At 35.0% G+C, this 8,713-nt stretch overlaps 1 protein-coding gene and 1 non-coding gene across 3 annotated transcripts in view; one reads left to right on the forward strand and one right to left on the reverse strand.

The window, feature by feature from the left end:
• Positions 1 to 8,713, forward strand: part of LOC118739306 (glypican-6) — a 569,268-nt gene that overhangs the window by 205,595 nt on the left and 354,960 nt on the right. The window lies entirely within an intron of this gene.
• On the reverse strand, positions 1,523 to 1,594 carry Trnae-uuc. The gene has a single exon. It is a non-coding gene; the product is annotated as a tRNA-Glu (tRNA).

Consider the following 8,713-nt stretch of genomic DNA (forward strand, 5'->3'; position numbering starts at 1 on the left):
TTTAGTTCGAACTAAAAAACCAGTTCCCTCGTTCTTTTTTCAAGAATTTCTACTAAGCATTGAAATGGCAAACAATTTTCTGTTACTAAAAAATTGATATATGAAGCGGATTTAACGGCAAGTGCTTTTGATGTGCTAATTTATCATTTATAATAATAATAATAGATTGGCGCTTACACATATGTTAGTGTTTGGCCGAGCTTCTCCTCCGACTTGTGGCGTGCGCCTTGATGTTGCCACACAAAGCGGAGGGACCTACAGTTTTACGCCGACTCCGAACGGCGATTGTATTTTTATAAGAAGCTATTTTTCATTGCCTGCCGAGGGACGACCGCTGTTCAGAAAAAACCTTTTTCTATATTTTTTGCGATGTTGCTTTGACCAGGGCTTGAACCCAGGTTCTCGTTCGTTGTTGTCAGACTATCAATCGTTTAGAAATTTTCCGGAAAACTATCGATACCATCGCGATATTATCGTTTAAAAAAATTTATAAATGAAGTGTTAATGATAATTCGTCTTCAAAGATTTTAAAAGAATTGTATTCAGCTGACTGTGCGTGAACACCACGAAGCGATCAATTAAAGGTTAATTTGTCAATTAAATTAAATTTCCGTCTAAACCTAATATAAGCAACATTCAAAATGTTTTCCATCTTTTAAATAAAGCTCATTCTACAACAAAAACCATGGGTGTGTATTCTCAAAGTCCTGCAAGGCCCTCTCACGCTGCGCAGAAAAATGCCTAAAATTGCACAAAATTTATTATTTTTACAAAAAGAATTTTTGCAAGGAAATTTCCTGCGCTTCGCATTTTCTATAGAAAGGATAGTAACGGAATTAGCTAGTTTTTTAAAACCATCGATACGGTTGGAAAATTAAAACTTTCGGTACTATCAATTGTACCATTCTAAACAAATTTGAACGGAATCGGTCTCAAGATTACTGACTATCGAGTTGCAAAATAATTAAAAGAACACTTCATAATATACAGAGAATTATTATTTTATTGCTAATTTTGGATCCGAAAATCCGGGGAAAAAAAATTTCAATCAACATTTTTTCACAGTGTTACATTTACATCATTACTCATTAAAGCAACCCTTTCCCCTGCTCTCTTTCCATTTTCTTTCTAACTTTCGTGTATCGTTAAATGAACCTATTTGCGACCTCACTTCGAGCGGCAGGTGGTTTGAGTTTATCAGAGATGGGGTAGATTTATTCATATATATTTATGAGAATGACGGTAAGAGCACTCATAATAATTAATTTTAGTAATTTAATGGTTATCATATTCATTTATTTTGGTTGCTGTAAGCAGCATGAAGTACATTTTCAATGTTACACTCAAAATAGGAAAAGGGAATAGATTGTAATGAAATAAAAAAAAGAAGTTTTTAAATAAAAAGTGCAGACTAAATCAAAAACTAAGAATAGCCAACAAAACTCTTAGCGCGAGCAAAACGCTAAATACGAGTACTACAAATAAAAATTAAAAATTAAATAAGAGTCTGAAGCGAAATCACTTCCCATACCGGGAATCGAACCCGGGCCTTCTGGGTGAAAGCCAGATATCCTAGCCACTAGACCATATGGGACTACGAGTGTATGTCTGTGTGTATGGATAGAATAGGCGTTGAACCCATGCAAAATAATGCAGAATATTGGGCATAAATAGAAAACAATATTTGGTGAATCACTAAATACGAAAATGGAATAATAATAACCTGGGCGTGTATGCATAAAAAATAAATAAACGAAACTATTTCTCTTTACCATTTTTGCCAGTTGCCATTAATCTTTCTTCCGTCTAAGCTTAACCCAATCCACAACTTTCCCAATTTCATTTCGTGTTATTATTTTTGGCAATTCTTAAATGTTCATCAGGGGAGCAATTAAAACATTTGTGAATGACTTTGGTATGCCATCAGCTCCGCGCGCGCTCTCATTTTCGTCGTAAGGCAATGCTTTTAAGTTGAGTGATGATGATGCGGGCATTTGCATTGCGGCTAGGAAGGGTTGCTGACAAAATAGACACAAATATTTATACTGGCTCTTAAACACAAAAATATGTACAAGTCTGTAAGTAAGTCTGCAAATGGATATAATAATTTTTATAATATCTTTTTTTATTTATTTGTATGTATATTTGAATGGGCTGAGTTACCCGATATTTCGCTATTAATGCACAGTGGCTTTAAGTAATAATCGGACGATGTTATTGTTTTCTCAGAGCTACCGTGTATGTCACTAATGATATGGAGACCAAGAACAAATATATTTAGACGCTTGAAAATAAAAACTGGTTATAAATACTCGGTAATTTTATACGAGTCATAATTTTTTCGTAAGTAATTTAAAAATTTAACAACATTTTTTTCTCATCTAAGAACTGGAAACACATTTTTGGTAACTTTAAAATTGTGTACAAAAATGTTATCATTTAAAATTTGGGCATGAATTTAAAAAATGGACAACAAATTCTCAGTTCAAACCGCACCCTAGGTTTTTGTTAATTTAAAAACTGGTTACAAACTTATGTTCATTAATAAACAGGACAGGAATTGTTTGGTCGAGAATTACACTAGATCAAGGGTTTTCGTGAACAGCCCTCTTAGTGTTCATCAACATGCATACCGAAGCGGAAGGTCCTGTGAACCACCTCTACGTAACCTTGTAACAAAGATCGAGGAGGAGCTGGTAGTTGGTTAGTACACAATATTGCGGCCAGAAGGCATGTCAATTCCAGCAAGACAACACTAGTCTTGATTACGCAGAAAAGAAAATAAGAAGGTCTCAACCTTCCAGTGCTTAGGGGCGTAAATCAAAGTATTTCCCTGGATGTGAAATATCTAGGGGTAACTCTCGATACGAAGTTGACATGGAAAACTCACGTCGAGCTGAAGGTTTTCGAACAGTGTCGGAGAACCTTGACCTAAGACCTGCGGTCTGAGACCGGCTATGGTATTCTGGATATACATACACACATAGTTTTAGTCAGGCTAATCGTCACTTACTTTGCTGTAATACGGTGGCGCAGAACCAAAGTCACCACCAACCACGGTTTCTGTATAAAACAGGCTACGCTCTGTGTTTGTAGAATTACGGGCGCCATGAGTACAACGTCAGGGCCGGCTCTTAATGATTTGTTGGATTGGCCACCTCGAAATTTAACAATCCAAGTGGAGGCACGATGATTGGAGAGAGTTGTCCCAGGAATACGCTTTGGTTTGACACCTAAAACCAAACTGATACCTAGAGTCTGCTTTGGAAGAAAGTGCGCCGTTATTTCCTACAAAGGAACAGTTGAGAGATGCAGACACTCTCTTGGGAAGCTCGGTAAAATATTTCTACACCGATGGCTCAAAGACTGAAAATAGTATTGGAGCATGATGGCATCCGGACGGTAAGTTCAGATGCTTAATGCTTTGGGTGACGGCAACGGTCTTTCAATTGAAAGTCTTTGCAATACTGAAAGTGGCTGACTTTATAGTAGGCGATAGGTGGCGCGAACATAACATGATGATCTACAGTGACTGTCGAGCTGCTCTAAAAGCCTTAAAAACAGCTCGCATCTCATCAAAGATAGTCCAGGAATCTATGTTAAGGCTGAACTCCGTCACAAGGTGGAATGAGCTTGAACTTGTGTGGGTGCCAGGATACTACGGTGTTCAAGGCAACCGACTGGCTGATGAGTTGGCGACCGAAAGCCAATTTTAGGGCCAAGCATAGCGGGATGGATCGGGGGTACATCAAGGATCTCATAAATAAAACTCATGAGGGCCGTTTGTGCAGATTGACACCTGCAAAATAACCAAGCGTTTCATGAAAAGGCATGACAGGTTGGTAGCAAAATTCCTTCTCAGACAAAGAAGGTGTGATCCCCGAGATCTGGTAGCATTAATTATGGTACACAATCCATGGAGGCGACATATGCTTAACATAGGTATCATCAACAATCCACTGTGTACATCTTGTTTCGACGATGAGGATAGTACGCTTTTCCGGCCAGCCAATATTCCATTCCATTCCACTTCAATTGTGTGGTCATCTAAAGCTGTATATGCATATAAATTGGGGCTTTTCTTTAAAACTGATAAAAATTGTTTGGTAATAATGGACACAACATTCGGTCATTTAAAAACTAGATATAAATTTATGGTAATTTGCAAACTTTGCATATATATTTCGCCATTAAATATCGGGACATACATTTTTGGTGACATAAAAACTGGATATAAAATTTTGGTCACGAAAGAAGTGGACTTATTTTTTGGTCATTTGTTTAGCTATTAGAAAACGATTTTAGATGTATGTGCAGTTCTAAATGTTAAACAATTAGCATCCGGTTTTTAAATGGTCAGAAGTTTATGTCTAGTTTGGAATCTTTAAAAATTTTGCCCAAGTTTTTTGCTTTCTAGCGTTCACATAATAAACATGCATAATATACACCCGTTGTCCAATTGGGTTGACGCATTTTAAATCTTTTTATATTTATATAATTCGCCTTTTTTTCTTTCTGACTGTAATTTATCTTTGCAAAATGTGTTTCTTTTGTTTTATGATTTTATGATTTTTTATATTTCTAACGCCGCAAAGTGTTGCAACGCTTTCACCAAAATTTGGCAGCTAACGTTTTTAGAAGTCGATGAGCATTTCAGGCGCTTCTTTATTCCTCATCCTTCTCCTTTCTGTTCATTGGTTGGTGCCAAGCGACGCGTTGTACACAGCGTTCCCATTTATCACGCCCGAGCGACTTGCGCACTTTACTGCGCGGCATTGCGGTATGAGTTGTTGCATAAGGCGTAGATATGCATGTACATATAGATATGCAATATGCTGGAATTTTTTGTTGGGCCACCCTAATGTACATATGTATACTACGGCCGGTCAATTAGTATGGGTAATTTTTTTCTTCCTTGTGCATACATATGTATGCTAGGGCGGAAGATTTTTCGAATACGTCGTGTAGCAAGAAGTATTTTACGTGGAATTCTAAGCAAATTTGCCCAATAAATCATGGGTCTTAAATCAATTTGGAGTTTACCAAATTGCGAAAATAGGTTTCTAAGCATTTTGCTGTAGTGTCGTAAAGAAGTGCTTAAATTTTGTATAAAAACATGCTATAAGGGTTTTTCTTTGTATGAAGAATCCATTTCGGTATTTATCATTTTCCTAAAATTTACAGCAGAAAATTTTAAAATTTTCTCCGAAACCTATTTTCGCAATTCTGAAAACTCCAAATTGATTTTATAACCATGGTTTCTTCAGCGAATTTGCGTAAAATTACACGTAGAATTCCCCTAAGCTATACATACGCACATAGTGAAAAAAGTCGACCCACCCTAATGTATATATTTAACAGTTAAAGCGATTGTTGTCAGTTTGCTGCTTTCCGGGCCTAAAATGAGAATGGTGGTTGAATTATGTTATTAAGTGTTGCCATAAAAGGTCCAAAATCCATATTGCACCATTAAATGTGTTGCTGGTAGACGCATTAAGCATATTTGCCACTTAAAACATTTTAGGTCTATATTAATAAATACATATGTAAAATGTAAGCATTTGAATTTTACAGGGTGCTAATTTTAATTTATATAAAATATTCAATATAAATTAATTTCCCAGCAAAATATTATTTTAATGATGCCATACTATTGCGCTAGTGAAAATATTTTTAATAAGCTTGTTTGAGAGCGTACAGGTATTTAATTTTAATCTATGTATGTGTTGACACCCTATACATACAATTCTTAACTGAGCATCTATGCTTTCAATAGCAGCACACAAAACTAGGAGAGGGGGGAAGTGAAGTTGGTCAGAAGAGAATCTGTCTAACCATAAAATATGTGCGTGGAATTGCGAGTCCATTTATTATTGTGCAACAATGATTTAACGCCGAACTCGGCAATTGAATGCGAGGAATGAAAAAATAGGAAACCATTGGGAGTAGCATAATTTTTTTCTGGAGAACCTACGTAAATTGATGTTAGTGAGCAATAATGCAATAATAGCGACACCCAATTGAATGTACTTAGATAGAATAGGCTGCGGTGGATGGTGTTATGTAACGCATACGATGAGAGCAGCAGTGAATGCAGGCGGCATGACACAATAGGGTGCACTATGGCTAGTCATGTCGGCTGGGCTGGGTTCTTGCCTTCACCGCTGTTCCCTGCGCCATAGCAGAGAAAAGTCATGCCTTGTCAAACGTCGTTAACGGACGGACACACAACAAAATAAATTCAAAAATTCAAAAAATCCGTTAACAAAAAAAAGCTGAAAAAGAACGTTAAATCAAATATTTAAAAATAAACTGAAAAGCAAGAGAAACCAAATTAAAACTCCGAAAAAAAAGGAAATGAACAAAAAAAAAAAAAGACACCCAAGGCCGAATATGAGGCACCACCGCTGGTATTGTGGTGCCTGGTGCTGGCCCACCCTCATCCGTGGCTGCTGGCGCACCCTAGTATCAGCAGCCCCATGATAAAAAGTGCCTACATGCCTTCCTAAATAAAGTAAGTCAGCATTCCCATTTTAACTATAAATTTATTGACAATTCATGGTCTTATATCTATTTCTTACAGCTAACCATCCTAACTCCTATCATCTAAAAATAAAAAAGTGTACTTAAATAACTAGGTAGGTGGTAAAGAATGCTAAAGAGAACCTAATCCTAAGCTGTCCATCAAAATTCAAGGCGAGTAAGTGTTTAATCGCACCTTACATACTAAGTCTTATCACTAGTATAGTTTAAACTTATTCCTACGGTTCAAATTTATGGGATAAGGTTGCGTTGAAGGGTAAGTTTACAGGCTATGAATGTGTAAGTCAGGTAAGTACATACGGTAGGAAAATCAGGTAGGTAAGTCGGGTAGGTAGGTCAAGTAGTTTCAAAAATTAAATTAAAGAAGTCGCCTAGTTAAGTTTTACGTTCTGGTTTCCCTATAGTTCTATAATTACTTGTTTTAATTTCGCTTCAGGTATTATATTTTATTTATTTATTTATTTATTTATTTTTTTTTTCCCCCCCTTTTTTTTTTTTTTTTTTTTTTAGATGTATTATAATTGGTATTGTTTGTTATTTATATTAATTTCTTTTTATATAGTGGCCATTTTTCTTTTATAATAAGTTAACATTTATTTAAAATTATTTTTAGTTGAATTTTTACCAAATTTTTAATTGATTTTAATTTATATTACGTTATTTTATTTATGTAGATATATTTTCATTAATTTCATTTATAAACCGTTAGGTTAATTAAATTGTAGTAGATTATTGTTTATTTTATTTAACTTTACTTAATTCGGTTTATTTTAATTTCATTTCAATCTTAGCAAAGTTCAACTACTTTTAATTGATTTTAATTGAATTAATCCCTCGGTAATTTTAATTTATATTTTATATTAGCTGGTCTTTGTTTTTCCAGTGGATTTTGTTTCTATTTAATATCTGGTTGACGTGAGTTTCTATTTTCAACTATAATTGAAACGTACTTACACAAAAAAATTATTTTCCTATTTTCCCTAGGACGGTATACACAGATACACATCGGTGTGTGCATACCGGTCTATACTATGTGTATGTGTCTAGCAACGTAGGGTATATCTACCTATATACTAGGTTGGTTAAATAACTCTTAGTGTCCAATTAATTACTGATATCCACGACTGGTTTCATTACGCAAATTAAGTAAAAAAAAAAGTGCAATCAAGCTTTTGATCAACGGACCATTGTACGAATTACTTTAGGCAACGGGAAGGCCCAGAAAAAAAAATTCAATAGAAACCCTTTTTACACAAATTGCTAGTGAAACCAGCAGTGATCGGGGTAATATAAATATAAGTTTAGTTTGGACTCTGTCTTGATGTTTCAGGGTTACAATTTCTTTTGTTTGTGTTTTTTTTTCTTTTCAAGTCAACAAAGTGTGATTGAAACTCAGTGCAGTTTTATATTAATGCCACCTAATGTAAAGAAATATAACCAAACGATTCAAAATTCAAAATTTTCTATTTGACTATTAGTGCACCTGTTATGAGCGCCATGCTAAATTCAATCGCACCTTGTTAATTACACTTTGGTACTTGTATGTGTGTACATATAGGTATATATACACATAAACCTTATACACATATGTATATATATCTATATAGGTAAGTTTCTAGTTCCACTGTGTATATTTCTTATTTGGCAATTTATACAATTTTTTTATTTAGTTCTGAACCTTCTATAATTGGTGACAGCGAAATGAAAAAAAACTTTACGTTCAGATTGTTGAGTACTATATTTGTACATACATACGTATGTAAATAGCTAGTATATATATATATATATATTTTTTTTTTTTTCTTTACTTTAAACTTTTAATAGAGCAACAGAGGAATATTTTGCCGGCAATTAATAACCTTCAAATAATTATAATTAGTATAGCGATAGCTATTGAAGTGAAACAATAACAATAATGAATTCTGACTAGTTCTTCAATAGATCAAAGGTATCTTATATAATGAAAAACATTTCTTCAAAACAAATTTCTTTTTGGAGCTCTTTATAGTTCCGGTTGATTGTATTACGACTCACCCACCGTTGCAGCAGGCTTTGGTCAGGCACTGCTGTTGTTGTTGTTGCGTAGATGTTGGCCGATGTCGCTGCTACAGTAGCAGTAGGTATTGTGGCCACCTTACTCTGGCAGTTGCGCTGTTGCTGCCGCTGCTGA

The sequence above is a fragment of the Rhagoletis pomonella genome, unplaced genomic scaffold, assembly GCF_013731165.1.
Source record: "Rhagoletis pomonella isolate Grant_MI unplaced genomic scaffold, Rhpom_1.0 Rhpom_scaffold_00005, whole genome shotgun sequence".
Taxonomy (NCBI): Eukaryota; Metazoa; Arthropoda; class Insecta; order Diptera; family Tephritidae; genus Rhagoletis; species Rhagoletis pomonella.